The sequence below is a fragment of the Podarcis cretensis genome (genome assembly GCF_951804945.1).
Source record: "Podarcis cretensis genome assembly, chromosome: 13".
Lineage (NCBI taxonomy): Eukaryota > Metazoa > Chordata > Lepidosauria > Squamata > Lacertidae > Podarcis > Podarcis cretensis.
In genome coordinates this window covers 10,329,317-10,345,581 of record NC_137182.1, presented here as the reverse complement: position 1 = coordinate 10,345,581, position 16,265 = coordinate 10,329,317, and positions in this window count along the sequence as shown.

Sequence of the window (16,265 nt, the reverse complement as noted above, 5' to 3'; positions counted from 1 at the left end):
GCTGGTAGCCTCGAGAACACTATCCAACCATCTCGTCCTCTGTCGTCCCCTTCTCCTTGTGCCCTCCATCTTTCCCAACATCAGGGTCTTTTCCAGGGAGTCTTCTCTTCTCATGAGGTGGCCAAAGTATTGGAGTCTCAGCTTCAGGATCTGTCCTTCCAGTGACCACTCAGGGCTGATTCCCTTCAGAATGGATAGGTTTGATCTTCTTGCAGTCCATGGGACTCTCAAGAGTCTCCTCCAGCACCTCAACTCAAAAGCATCAATTCTTCGGCAATCAGCCTTCTTTATGGTCCTCTCATTTCCATACATCACTACTGGGAAAACCATAGTTTAAACTATACAGTGGTACCTCAGGTTACATACGCTTCAGGTTACATACGCTTCAGGTTACAGACTCCGCTAACCCAGTGCTTCAGGTTAAGAACTTTGCTTCAGGATAAGAACAGAAATTGTGCTCCGGCGGCGCAGCGGCAGCAGGAGGCCCCATTAGCTAAGGTGGTGCTTCAGGTTAAGAGCAGTTTCAGGTTAAGAACAGACCTCCGGAACGAATTAAGTACTTAACCCGAGGTACCACTGTACGGACGTTTGTTGGCAAAGTGATGTCTCTGCTTTTTAAGATGCTGTCTAGGTTTGTCATTGCTTTCCTCCCAAGAAGCAGGCGTCTTTTAATTTCGTGGCTGCTGTCACCATCTGCAGTGATCATGGAGCCCAAGAAGGTAAAATCTCTCACTGCCTCCATTTCTTCCCCTTCTATTTGCCAGGAGGTAATGGGACCAGTGGCCATGATCTTCGTTTTTTTGATGTTGAGCTTTAGACCATATTTTGCACTCTCCTGTTTCACCCTCATTAAGAGGTTCTTTAATTCCTCCTCACTTTCTGCCATCAAGGTTGTGTCATCTGCATATCTGAGGTTGTTGATATTTCTTCCGGCAATCTTAATTCCGGCTTGGGATTCATCCAGCCCAGCCTTTCGCACCTTAGAGTAGCACCTTAGAGACCAACTAATTGGCATGAGCTTTCATGTGCATGCACACTTCTTCAGAGACAGATTCTTCAGGATAGAAAGAGAGGGTCTTAAAAATAAGCATTCCAAATGAAAATAAAAGCATGAAGATACACAGAATGAAAGGGTTTAAGGTCAGTGAGAAAGAGGAGGATTGGTTTGAGAAGATATTGAATTATTTGGGTACGGTAAAGGTAAAGAGACCCCTGACCATTAGGTCCAGTCGTGGCCGACTCTGGGGTTGCGGTGCTCATCTCACTTTATTGGCCGAGGGAGCCGGCGTACAGCTTCCGGGTCATGTGGCCAGCAGGACTAAGCCACTTCTGGCAAACCAGAGCAGCGCACGGAAATGCTGATTACCTTCCTGCTGGAGTGGTACCTGTTTATCTACTTGCACTTTGATGTGCTTTCGAACTGCTAGGTTGACAGGAGCAGGGACCGAGCAATGGGAGCTCACCCCATCGCGGGGATTCAAACCGCCGACCTTCTGATCGGCAAGCCCAAGAGGCTCAGTGGTTTAACCCACAGTAGCACCCGCGTCCCTTTATTATTATTATTATTATTATTATTATTATTATTATTATTTGATTTTACATTGCTACAATGATACAATCAAAGTTGCCCCATCCTTTGACATTTTATTATTATTATCTGTATACATATATCCCAATATCATTCTTCATTTTTACCCCCTTAATCCCCATTTCTTTCAACTCACTATATATCATTTCCACCACATACGATAAAAGGTGTCTTCTTTTTCCTTACATTTCCAGGATACATTTGAGCCTGTTTTGTACATTTTTTGCTGATTTGCTAGGAGTTAAATACCATCGACACATCATTCTCATATAATTTTCTTTCAGCGTATAACATGCCGTGAACTGCTTTTGAGATTATTTTTCACTTTAAAATACAAAGTGGTATAGAAAGTGTTAAGTTGTGGGTGAACATATCAGATGACACAGCAATTCCTCAAACAGCTCTTGTTTATTCACAGGCCAGAACAGAACAGAACTGAAGGGTTCAGCCAGCCTGCTTATATAGAGCTCCACTACAATGCAACAGTAACCACTTTCTGTAACTATCCAATCACTGAACGTCACTTTCAATCCCTTATTTGCATATGTGGACCTGAGTGAAAACTATCTACAGTATCCCCCTGCTGGCCCAGGGTGAGAACTTCAGTACATAACAGAAAGGAAGTGAATAAGAAGAAGAATCTGTTCAGGAGAAAGGGTGTGGCTCAGCGATAGAGCACATACTTTGAAAAATAATCCGGGTTCAATCACCTTCATTTCCAGGGAGAGCTCAGAGAGACTGCCCGCCTCCCTTCTTAGTTCTCTGCTGCTCATCAATAGAAGGCAGTGCTGAGCTAAATAAACTCATAACCTGACTTGGTATAAGGCAGATTTCTGTGTTCCTGCATGAGGTTCCTTAACATAAGGTAATGCTTGAATGTTGTTAACGGAAAAATCCGAGGGCTCCCTTGGACAAAAACAAAGACACCAACCAGGATAACTTGGAGCAAAACAGCAGCCTGTAGGCTTGGCCTTTATGGGATACTGTCGTGACTCCCACCCACAACAAGATGAAGCAAAATGGAAGCCCAGGACAAAAGAAGACCCCAACTTTTATTAGTTACTAATCCCCCAAACTACACCCCTAAGACTATATCACATCACAAAAAGGAGGGGTTGAGGGAGGAGTTGTGGTGGTAACCTGAGTGTCCTGTCACCTGGTTGGTTCCCCCTTTCCCCCTCCCCATGAGTACTTTCCAGGTGACAAAGGGGAGTTTGCAGTTTCCTGCCCCCAGAGGGAAGAGCTGATCATTGTCCTTTGTTCCATTCCATGCTGAATCCACTCCCATATGCAAGTTCTTTGTGACCTTGATGGTCTTCTGTCTAGGACCATCAGGGTTGGCATAGGAACTGGGCAGGGCCTCCTGTGTATGTGCTGGTATGCTCAAGGGATTATGGCTGCCCTGTATCAAACCTTCCTCATTTTGTAGTCCTTCCTTCATGGAGTAAAATAAAAGTGGAACAGTGCAGATCTGATGTATGGTTGATTTTCTATGAATTTATAACAGAAGCGTAGCATATGTAGTGTGTGAGTGTGAGTGAGTGAGTGAGTGAGTGTGTGTGTGTGAGTGTTTGAGTTGTGTGTGTGTGTGTGAAGTTCGTACAAACTGAATGATTGGGGGGGCGTTTCCTGCGACAATGTGAAAAAAGACTTCTAGGCACCTCCCGATGTCATCATAATCCATTTTGCGAGCTAATAAAGTCAAGGTGCCCTGTAGGACGGAAGCCGTTGGACGAGTTGAGAAAGGATACAGCCGAGACCTTTGTACCGCTGCCTTAACTGACAGCTTTTCACAAGAGGCTGTAAACCGAGACACCTCAGCAGCACTGTTTGTTCTGAGACCAAAGGACAAGAGCCAAGACGAGGCCAATCTGCAGAGCCAAAGGTCACTCCCGAAATGGCTCCGCAGCGCTGCTCGTGCAAGTCAGTTTGGGGGCCCAGGAAGTTGCAGGGACAACTGTACTGGGTGCCAGTGGGTGCAGGATGGTGACCATTGGCTGGAAAGAGCCCAGGGGAGCTGTGGGATTTTTCCAGCCCTTGCTTTATTGACAAATATAGAAGTGGAGAGTGAAGTCATTATTGACATTTGCAAAGGACTGGAAATTTGTTGCGGACTTTTTGCGTGAAAATGATCTTGTAATACAGTGGTACCTCGGGTTAAGAACTTAATTTGTTTTGGAGGTCCGTTCTTAACCTGAAACTGTTCTTAACCTGAGGTACCACTTTAGCTAATGGGGCCTCCCGCTGCCACTGCACTGCCGGAGCCCGATTTCTGTTCTCATCCTAAAGCAAAGTTCTTAACCCAAGGTACTATTTTTGGGTTAGCAGAGTCTGTAACCTGAAGCGTATGTAACCTGAACAGTATGTTACCCGAGGTACCACTGTATCTGGATTTGAAGACTGAAAAGATAGAATGGTTCTATCTTAAGGAATGAATATCATATGTAGCTGCAAGATAGAGAACTGGAAGACCTTTTATTTTTTCTTCTCTTTCTTTCTTTCCTTCTTTCCTTCTTTTCCTTTTTTCTTGTGTTCTCTTTCTTTAGGTTTCTCCTTTCCTTGTCTTTTCTTCCTTCTGACTTTGTTCTCTTATAGACTAAGTAGCTGTTTCATCTAAGTACAGTGGTGCTTCAGGTTACAGACGCTTCAGGTTAAAAACTCCGCTAACCCAGAAATAGTACCTCAGGTTAAGAACTTTGCTTCAGGATGAGAACAGAAATCGCACAGTGGCGGCACGGTGGCAGCAGGAGGCCCCATTAGCTAAAGTGGTACCTCAGGTAAATAACAGTTTCAGGTTAAGAATGGACCTCCAGAACGAATTAAGTTCTTCACTCAAGGTACCACTGTATCTTTGAATAAGTATCAGTATATACAGTGGTACCTCGATTTACAAACTTAATCCGTTCTGGAAGTCCGTTCTTAAACCGAAACCATTCTTAAACCGAGGCATGCTTTCCCTAATGAGGCCTCCTGCCGCCGGTGCCCTTCCACCATTCGGATTACGTTCTTAGACCAAGGTAAAGTTCACAAACCGAGACACTATTTCTGGTTTTGCGGAGTGTGTAAACCAAATCTTTCTTAAACCGGATTATTCTTAAACCGAGGTACCACTGTATACATTTTTTGAGAGAGAGGGTGACAAAGAGGAACACTTTCAAGGCAATTTACTACAAGGCAGCAGTTCCACAACTCCAACATCTGCTACCCACTGAGAGACCCTGAACTCCCAGAATGCTTCCAAACAACTCACAGACTCTGTCTGAATCTGCCTCTTCCAAGGCATGTCCAGCAGAGTGAGGAGGCCAGAGCCGGCTCTTCCGTGAGGCAGAGCGAAGTAGCCACCTCAGGCGTCAAATTCTGAGGGGCGGAAAGTACCTGGAAACGTGTGCCATGTGGTCTGTCCTGCAGCCCCTAAGTTAGCTTGCTGTCCTAAGGGTGTGGAAATATAAAAGGGTGTGAAATAAATGAATACTACTTTATAAATGAGGGACGAGGGTGGCGCTGTGGGTTAAACCACAGAGCCTAGGACTTGCCGATCAGAAGGTTGGCAGTTCAAATCCCGCGACGGGGTGAGCTCCCGTTGCTCGGTCCCTGCTCCTGCCAACCTAGCAGTTCAAAAGCACGTCAAAGTGCAAGTAGATAAATAGGTACCGCTCTGGCGGGAAGGTAAATGGCGTTTCCATGCGCTGCTCTGGTTCACCAGAAGCAGCTTAGTCATGCTGGCCACATGACCTGGAAGCTGTACGCCGGCTCCCTTGGCCAATAAAGCGAGATGAGCGCCAGTGGCGTAGCGTGGGTTGTCAGCACCCGGGGCAAGGCAAGTAATTTGCGCCCCCTAACCCGTGGATTTGCGCCCCCTAACCCTAACCCCCAGATGTTGCGCCCGGTGCGGCCGGCCCCCCCTGGCCCCCTAACCCGTGGATTTGCGCCCCCTAACCCTAACCCCCAGATGTTGCACCCGGTGCGGCCGGCCCCCCCCCTGCACCCCCCACGCTATGCCACTGATGAGCACCACAACCCCAGAGTCAGTCACAACTGGACCTAATGGTCAGGGGTCCCTTTACCTTTACTTTATAAATGCAACAGTACACATATACAGTCTGCAGTCACACAGGGACTGTCTGTGATCAGTTGCAAGACCTATCATAAACCGCCATTGACTGCAGTAATCTAATCTAATCTGCACAACCTGGCGCCGCCGGATTTCTTTATAGTTATTACTGCATGGTTTAGCAGTCCATTGATTAAAGAAAACCATTATCCTGAATTATCATCATAACTTCGTAACATTGTAGCTGCAATGAAAATGATGGCCAAGTTACAACTCTGCACACTGGTCAAGGGCGGAAAATGCCACCTGAAGGAGTTTTGCAGGCGCCATCCTTTACAACCAGTCTTCTCCACAGAGCAACGTGAGAGAGCTGAATCAACAGAGATAGAAGAAGACAGCAGGGCCCACACTCCTGGTTCACATCAGGCTTGTTCACACATTATACTGAACACAGGTGCAAACTGCCTTTGCACATGTACAAGTGTTTGTGTGGAAATCTGCACATCTGCGGTTTTGTGAAGCTCAATCATTTGTGCACACAATAGGTACACAGATCATAATGGAACATGTGAACACACACACACAAACACACACACACTGTGAAACCCCAGCTTTTTTCCAGGCCACTGTGGTTAAGACAGTTATTTAGCCCACTCACAGGACTGAAATAAAACTCACAACGTTTATTGTAAACATTTGGTTAGACCACAAGATGTAATGCTGTAATAACAAAGGTCCGTATAGTTAAAGCTATGGTTTTCCCAGTAGTGATGTATGGGAGTGAGAGCTGGACCATAAAGAAGGCTGATTGCCGAAGAATTGATGCTTTTGAATTGTGGTGCTGGAGGAGACTCTTGAGAGTCCCATGGACTGCAAGAAGAAGAAGAAGAAGAAGAAGAAGAAGAAGAAGAAGAAGAAGAAGAGTAGTAGTAGTAGTAGTAGTAGTAGTAGTAGTAGTAGTTTGGATTTGATATCCCGCCTTTCACTCCCTTTAAGGAGTCTCAAAGCAGCTAACATTCTCCTTTCCCTTCCGCCCCCACAACAAACACTCTGTGAGGTGAGTGGGGCTGAGAGACTTCAAAGAAGTGTGACTGGCCCAAGGTCACCCAGCAGCTGCAGGTAGAGGAGTGGAGACGCGAACCCGGTTCCCCAGATTACGAGACTACCACTCTTAACCACTACACCACACTAGCTCTCAAAGAAGATCAGACCTCTCCATTCTGAAGGAAATCAGCCCTGAGTGCTCACTGGAAGGACAGATCCTGAAGCTGAGGCTCCAGTACTTTGGCCACCTCATGAGAAGAGAAGACTCCCTGGAAAAGACCCTGATGTTGGGAAAGATGGAGGGCACAAGGAGAAGGGGATGACGGAGGACGAGATGGTTGGACAGTGTTCCTGAAGCTACCAGCATGAGTTTGACCCAACTGCGGAAGGCAGTAAAAGACAGGAGTGCCTGGCGTGCTCTGGTCCCTGGGATCACGAAGAGTTGGACACGACTAAATGACTAAACAACAAATGTCTAAAGTATAATGCAACAATTTATTAAAGAATTATAGACATTTATAGAGTGTATATATAGTAATCACGCTTAAGTAAGAGCAATGTAGAGAAGCCAGAAGAGGGGTGAAGGGAAGGTAATTTGGATAAGATATATGTAGATTGAAAGGAGAATAACATTGTTAAGCTACATTGTGTTTAAGACAATTGGAAAAAATTCATAAAAATTATTGGAGGGGGGGGGGGGGGGAAAGGCAGTTATTTATCCCAGCTCCAAGAACCGAGGAGAAAGCAAACCTCTACTTTGCTTCTAAGCCTTATTGGGGAGAGGACTTTCGCTTGCTTGTGTCAGGACACATAACTACATATTGCTCTCTGAAGATCTGGACCGCAATGATCCGGAAATGCTGAGACCAGGCTCCCAATCCCTGCCATTGGAAGGTGCCCCAAGGGTATATTGGTTGACTCGACCATCTCCTTGGTCTGACCAGCCTGGACTGCAGTGCAACAATGGAAACCATAGAAGTGAGTCAGCAAAAAGACAGAGCAGAAATAACGTACCAAACTGGTTTTGCGGTGGTTTTGTTTTGCTTCACGCAACCCATCAGGAACAGCTTGGGGAAATAGGGCAGACCTTTTGATCTCCAACACTCACTACAATGATTTATTTAAGAGAATGGTGAGTCTAAGTAATAATAATAATATGGATAATAAATGTTCATAAATGTACCAACCAAGCACGTACATAGATCAGCACAGGAAGACCGACCTGAAACCATTTTGACTCCCAAACTGACCAAATGTTTTCTCTGCAAGGAGTGAGGGGGGTGAGGGAACCTTCCCATTGCCTCAGGAATTGGGAAATCACCATCTCAAAGGGTGACAGATTACCAGGAAAGGCAATCAGATAAGGCATTATCAGATACAGTAACCTGTGAAATATACTCGGAGTCAAGAGTGGATTTCATGCTCTTTATTCAGCTCATAGTGGTGAGGAGGAATGGAAGTTCCCCCAGAATGTCTGCCTTATATACATTATTTACACAATGGGCCCCACATGATTGGCTAATTCCGGGATTCACCTGTAGGCCAATCAGGTTGCAGATTCACTTCCACCTGGAGCTGGATTGGGTGGCTCCTGTGGACCAATCAGACTGCTGCATTCTGTATCCTATTGTTTTAGGACCAATCAGACTGCTGCATTCTGAATCCTATTCTTCTAGGACCAATCAGACTTCTGCATTTTGGATCCTATTCAACTCAGTACATAACAACCTGGCAGACAGGAAAAACAACAACACCTTTTCTGTGACGTAGGTATGATGTTTGTGGGGGGTGGTCTTGAGCTCCAGGGCAGGGAATTTAAAAAGTCTATATAAGGCCTTCCACGCCATTGTTCAAGGTCCACCTCCTTTCCTCCATGTGAGGGGAGCACCCTGTTGCAACAGTTCAATAAAGATCAGGCTTACAAGCTGCTATCCTTCTCAATATTCTCTGTTTGGCCTCTGTTATTTTCTCCGACCGATGGAGAACCTACAAAGGACTCTAGAAGGGCTCTTGTGTTCCCCATAAGGGAACAAGGGCAGATTTTTGTTTATTACATCTATTTAACCATGCATGTGGGAAAGAAGGGTTTTACTGTTTCCCAACAGGGTAGGCGAGTTTTGCAAGAATATCCACTAGAGTTTAGGTTTCCTTTAATCTTTAGTGGAAGTGAAACTGCAAAGCAAATGTTTATGAGAGGAGGCAGAGAGAGCACTCAGCTTATCTGACACCAGGAGCCAAGGTAGCTTAATAATAATAATATTCTTTTTAAATAAAAAAACCCCCGCCCATCTGGCTGAGTTGCCCCAGCCACTCTGGGTGGCTTCCAACACACATAAACATAATAAAGCATCAAACATTAATAGTAACAATCAGATCCTACATTTAAAAAATCACAAGAACTTCAAAATAAACAACTTATATAAAATAAAGCAATATTCAATGATCCATTAGAATCCAATAGTAAACAGTACAATTAAGCACCAGCAAATAATAATTTAACAATTTACACTTATCAATTGCAATAAATAATTACTAATCTGTAATCAATAAAATAACAACAAATCACAGTGCATAAAATACCAGAAAGCGTACAAAACCATGTAAAAGGCTCAAACTGAGAAACAAGGACGCACAACTTATAAAATTATTTTTAAAAACTGTCCCTGAACCAGTGGCGTAGCGTGGGTTGTCAGCACCCGGGGCAAGACAAGTAATTTGCGCCCCCTAACCCGTGGATTTGCGCCCCCTAACCCGTGGATTTGCGCCCCCTAACCCTAACCCCCAGATGTTGCGCCCGGTGCGGCCGGCCCCCCCTGCACCCCCCACGCTATGCCACTGCCCTGAACTCCTCTCTTTCCAACTGCTTCTGCTGTTCTCAAAGTCATGGGCTGGGAAAGGCTCTCAGGAGCTGGAGGGTGGGGCAAGGTAGGTGGGAAAGCCATTGCCTGCAGAAAGACTGCCTTGCTTTTCTCTGTCAAATCCCACTGTCATAAATATGTTGCATGAAACCTAATAATAATAATAATAATAATAATAATAATAATAATAATAATTTATTGTTGATGGACTATATGGAACTGGCGGAAATGACTGGCAGAATCCGAGACCAGGGAGAAGAGTCGGTGGAAGAAGATTGGAAAAAATTTAAAGATTATTTACAGAAATATTGTAAAATTAATGAGCTTTAGAAAAATGGTGGAATGAAGTTATATGGCTTTGGCAGAAATGTTATAAGGAATTAGGTACAGATAGATTGTTAATGGGGAAAAAAATAAATAAGGTTAGAACATGTTAAGATGAATTATAGGACAGAAAATAGATGAAGATGGAAAGGAATTGCTGAAATAGTTAAGTGAAGTGGAATACAAAAAGGGAGGTGTGAGGAAGTCAATGAAACAAGTGTATGAAAGTTAAGATTGGAAATATTGGAAGTGTTTTTAATTGTTTTTGTTTTGTTTTGTTAATTCAATGTTTTATGTAGTGTTTTTGGTTTTGGTTTTGTATTGTATTATATTGATTTGTTTAATTCTTTTTTTTCTTATTTTGTAATTTCTAAATTCTTAATAAATATTATTTTAAATAATAATAATAATAATAATAATAATAATAATAATAATAATTTATTATTTCTACCCCGCCCATCTGGCTGAGTTTCCCCAGCCACTCTGGGAGGCTTCCAATCAAGTGTTAAAAACAATACAGCATTAAAAACTAAAAACTTCCCTAAACAGATGTCTTTTAAAAAGAAGATAGCTACTTATTTCCTTCACATCTGAAGGGAGGGCGTTCCACAGGGAGGGCGCCACTACCGAGAAGGCCCTCTGCCTGGTTCCCTGTAACCTCACTTCTCGCAGTGAGGGAACTGCCAGAAGGCCCTCAGCCCTGGACCTCAGTGTCCGGGTAGAATGATAGGGGTGGAGATGCTCCTTCAGGTATACAGGACCAAGGCCGTTTAGGGCTTTCAAGGTCAGCACCAACACTTTGAATTGTGCTCGGAAACATACTGGGAGCCAATGCAGATCTCTCAGGACTGGTGTTATGTGGTCCCGGCGGCCACTCCCAGTCACCAGTCTAGCTGCCGTCTAGAGCATGGGTAGGCAATCTAAGGCCCAGGGGCCGGATCCGGCCTAATTGCCTTCTAAATCTGGCCCGCGGACGGTCCAGGAATCAGCGTGTTTTTACATGAGTAGAATGTGTCCTTTTATTTAAAATGCATCTCTGGCTTATTTGTGGGGCATAGGGATTCGTTCATTTTGTTTATTTTTCCAAGATATAGTCCGGCCCCCCACAAAGCCTGAGGGGCAGTGGACCGGCCCCCTGCTGGAAAAGTTTGCTGACCCCTGGTCTAGAGTCTAGACCGGTGGTTCTTATACTCCACGCCACCCCTCTACGGACCATGTTGTTGCTGGCATCTGTCTCAGGAGACAATGGCAGAGTGTTCCTTGGGAGTGAAGTTCAATTGCTGGAAGGTTGCAGCAGTAGAGACTGATGCAGGAGAGACATGTTTTGTTGCAGCTGGGGCAGAGGAAGGCGTCCGGTTGTGCTGCTGCACATGCACCAGGGCATTTCATCTCTCTGTGCTCCTCCCAGCGGTCATTTCTTCTGTGGTCACTGCTGTGGAAAACACAACCTGATTGTCTGTCTCCATCTCTGCAAGAGAGATTGATGTTGCCAGCCTTCATGTCATGTTTCCAGACATCTTTGTACAGTGGTACCTTGGTTTAGGGAACGCGGGTGGCGCTGTGGGTTAAACCACAGAGCCTAGGGCTTGCCGATCAGAAGGTTGGCGGTTCAAATCCCCGCTACGGGGTGAGCTCCCGTTGCTCGGTCCCTGCTCCTGCCAACCTAGCAATTCGAAAGCACATCAAAGTGCAAGTAGATAAATAGGTACCGCTCCGGCGGGAAGGTAAACGGCGTTTCCGTTCCCTGCTCTGGTTCGCCAGAAGCGGCTTAGTCATGCTGGCCACATGACCCGGAAGCTGTACACTGGCTCCCTCAGCCAATAAAGCAAGATGAGCGCCGCAACCCCAGAGTCGGTCACGAATGGACCTAATGGTCAGGGGTCCCTTTACCAATGTGAGAGCCAGTGTGGTGTAGTGGTTAAGAGCAGTGGACTCATAATCTGGCGAACTGGGTTTGATTCCCCGCTCCTCCACATGCAGCTGCTGGGTGACCTTGGGCCAGTCACACTTCTCTGAAGTCTCTCAGCCCCACTCACCTCACAGTGGGGGAGGAAGGGAAAAGAGAATATTAGCCTCTTTGAGACTCCTTCGGGTAGTGATAAAGCGGGATATCAAATCCAAACTCTTTACCTTACCTTGGTTTAAGAACAGCTTAGTTTATGAACAACTTGGATTAAGAACGCTGCAAACCTGGAAGTAGGTGTTTTGGTTTGTGAACTTTGCCTTGGAAGCAGAATGCGTGTTCCATTTGTATATTGAGTCCCCCGCTGCTATGGGAAAGCACGCCTTGGTTTAAGAACGGCTTTGGTTTAAGAGCAGAGTTCTGGAAAGGGATTAAGTGCGTAAACCAAGGTACCACTGTAATGCAGAGTTGGGCCTGGTGCCTGAAACCAGCTCCCCATAGAGCACGCCCTTGGGGATCCTGCCATCTTCTGTTCTGTGGACATGACCACATTCTGTGGACGTCTACAGTGTAGACGTCGCTGAGACAGGACTGCGAAATTGCTGGGAATGTGGACTTGGAAGAGCAGCGAGTCCTGCTAGTGTAACAGGACTTTCCTCTTCTCCTCCCCCAGTGTGGCTTCCTGTGCCCTCCCCAAATTTGCTCCAAAGGGTCATGAGAATCTGTGGAAGAGCATGGAGTGGAGGGACAGATGATATTGTTCCACTTGGCAAGCAGAAATCCTGGGGTTGATGGACCGATTACCTTTGCATGGCATTGAATTCCACCCATGTATTTATGTAAAATCATTCATATCCTGTTCTTCCTCTCTAAAAAGATCAGAATGGCATGCAATAAAAGGAGCTAACAGCAGTTAAACGAAACAGACTACCTATATATACACACAGTATATTTACATATATGGCTGCAGGCAGAAGGGCTCAGCAACTTGATTAAAAGGGAAGAAAAAAAACTAACTACCTTCCTTGATGTGAACAGAAAGAGATCCATAAAAATCATGGGGCAGGTGTCTCTGCAGCAATGTAAAGGGTAAAGGGACCCCAGACCGTTAGGTCCAGTCATGGCCGACTCTGGGGTTGGGGCGCTCATCTCGCTTTACTGGCCGAGGGAGCCGGCACACAGCTTCCAGGTCATGTGGCCAGCATGACTAAGCCGCTTCTGGCAAACCAGAGCAGTGCACGGAAACGCCGTTTACCTTCCTGCCAGAGCGGTACCTATTTATCTACTTGCACTGGCATGCTTTTGAACTGCTAGGTTGGCAGGAGCAGGGACCTACCAACGGGAGCTCACCCCGTCGTGGGGATTCGAACCATCGACCTTCTGATCGGCAAGCCCTAGCCTCTGTGGTTTAGACCACAGTGCCACCCGCAACGCTCTGTAGCAATGCAATCAATTGCATGAGCACCATTAACAGGCTCAGTGCCACAGGGCCCCATCCAGGACAAGATTGTGGTGCATGGAGACAAGGCTCTTTAGCCCTTTTCTCCTGTGTGCTCTAATTAAATTGATTATGTTAGCCACAGAAGCTTCTCTTGCAAGCCCAGCTGTCATCCTCCCCAATCCCCAGCCCAGATAAATAAAAGACCACTAAGACTGGTTTATGGGACGCAGGTGGCGCTGTGGGTTAAAGCCTCAGCGCCTAGGACTTGCCAATCGAAAGGTCGGCGGTTCGAATCCCTGCGGCGGGGTGCGCTCCCGCTGCTCGGTCCCAGCGCCTGCCAACCTAGCAATTCGAAAGCACCTCCGGGTGCAAGTAGATAAATAGGGACCGCTTACCAGCGGGAAGGTAAACGGCGTTTCCGTGTGCGGCTCTGGCTCTGGCTCTGGCCAGAGCAGCAATGTCACGCTGGCCACGTGACCCGGAAGTGTCTCCGGACAGCGCTGGCCCCTGGCCTCTTAAGTGAGATGGGTGCACAACCCCAGAGTCTGTCAAGACTGGCCCGTATGGGCAGGGGTACCTTTACCTTTACCTAAGACTGGTTTGGATCAAAACAGGCCACCATTTTATTGAATACAGACGAAAGAGGTTTGGTTTGGGCATGGGGCATTTGTAATACAGTGGTACCTCGGGTTACATACGCTTCAGGTTACATACGCTTCAGGTTACAGACTCCGCTAACCCAGAAATAGTACCTCGGGTTAAGAACTTTGCTTCAGGATGAAAACAGAAATCGTGTGGTGGCGGCGCGGCAGCAGCAGGAGGCCCCATTAGCTAAAGTGGTGCTTCAGGTTAAGAACAGTCTCAGGTTAAGAACGGACCTCCGGAACGAATTAAGTTCGTAACCAGAGGTACCACTGTACTTCCAGCCCACCCACTGGAAGTGATGCATAGGTCAATCCAGGTGGGGGTTCCTAAGACACATCAAATAGGGTGACCCCCGCAGGGACTGCTGTCTGGGTGTGCTGGGCCCGGGGGTTAACCCGAGCAATGCAGTCCAGGTCCAATCCCAAATCCAAGGATTCCGTGAGGCGTCAGTCCGACAGGACCAAAGCAGAACACAAGGTGGGAAACCAGGCAAGGTTAGGCACAGGGTCTCAGGCAGGTTCTCACCTCCCTGTCTTGCCCAAAGGCGAGCACTCCTCCTGCGAGTACTCAGGTCTCTCCTTCTCTCAGACCTTAGTCTCTGCAGCTCAGGAGATGTTGGTGGGTTACTAGACCCAGAGGCCGCCTCAGCCTCTCCTGACCCAACTGGTAGTGGAGCAGCTGCAAATGATTGCCCAGCTGAAGGCAACGAGGTAATTCTTGCATCTGGAGCCAGGGCAGGCTTAGGCCCCTGACTTGGCCCAGCTGATGCTTGTTGCAGGGGAACCTGTGCAGAGTGGGGCTCTTCAGAATCAGGCCCCAGACTTGGTTCAGATGCTGCCTGAGGCAAAGGATCCAGTGCAGACTGAGACTCCTCTGGTTCCAAGTCCGAGCCCGAGTCCCAGGCCATCACACTGGGGCAGGGCCTCCAGCCCTGGCCCCACCTGGGCACGTGGACATGACCACTCTTCCCAGATAACTTTAATGGGATACCCAGGATTTGGAGTGGCAGGCGGAAACTACTACCTCCCCTCCTTCCAAGACAAAGGATTGCCCCAATGCCCAACCCAATGCCCCAATGCCCAACTCAATGCCCAATCCAATGCCCCAATGCCCCAATGCCCAACCCAATGCCCCACTGCGTAGCCCAGTTGCGGCAATTGCTATGAGGTAGGCAAAACCAGTGGGATGGAGCCAATTTGCCCAGTGGACAAATTCTTAGCCAGCCCCATAAAACAGCGACTGCCATAGCCACAGCAAAGTCCTTGACTATCACCTTGAACCAAGGTTGGGTGGGTGGAGAACCCGACAATGGAAAAGCAGGTAGGGCCCCAGGTGAGGGCTGTTTAAATGGCCAGGGAGTAGACCCAAGAAAAGCCTTCCCTGCTCCATCGGCTCCACCCCCTGGCACAGCCCGTGTCCAAGCTTGCATCCTCATTCGCCAATCCAGGATGCAGGCCAGGTTCTGGCTCCTAATAGGCGGCGGGGGCTTACACACACACCCCACCTATCAAGAATCCTGATCAAATTTGCAGATGACACCAAACTGGGAGGGGTGGCTAACACCCCAGAGGACAGGATCACACTTCAAAACGAACTTGACAGATTAGAGAACTGGGCCAAAACAAACAAGATGAGTTTCAACAGGGAGAAATGTAAAGTATTGCACTTGGGCAAAAAAAATGAGAGGCACAAATACAAGATGGGTGACACCTGGCTTGAGAGCAGTACATGTGAAAAGGATCTAGGAGTCTTGGTTGACCACAAACTTGACATGAGCCAACAGTGTGATGCGGCAGCTGAAAAGCCAATGCAATTCTGGGCTGCATCAATAGGAGTATAACATCTAGATCAAGGGAAGTAATAGTGCCACTGTATTCTGCTCTGGTCAGACCTCACCTGGAGTACTGTGTCCAGTTCTGGGCACCACAGTTCAAGAAGGACACTGACAAACTGGAACGTGTCCAGAGGAGGGCAACCAAAATGGTCAAAGGCCTGGAAACGATGCCTTATGAGGAACAGCTAACTGAGCTGGGCATGTTTAGCCTGGAGAAGAGGAGGTTAAGGGGTGATATGATAGCCATGTTCAAATATATAAAAGGATGTCACATAGAGGAGGGAGAAAGGTTGTTTTCTGCTGCTCCAGAGAAGCGGACACGGAGCAATGGTTCCAAACTACAAGAAAGAAGATTCCACCTAAACATTAGGAAGAACTTCCTGACAGTAAGAGCTGTTTGACAGTGGAATTTGCTGCCAAGGAGTGTGGTGGAGTCTCCTTCTTTGGAGGTCTTTAAGCAGAGGCTTGACAACCATATGTCAGGAGTGCTCTGATGGTGTTTCCTGCTTGGCAGGGGGTTGGACTCGATGGCCCTTGTGGTCTCTTCCAACTCTATGATTCTATGATTCTAAGAAGG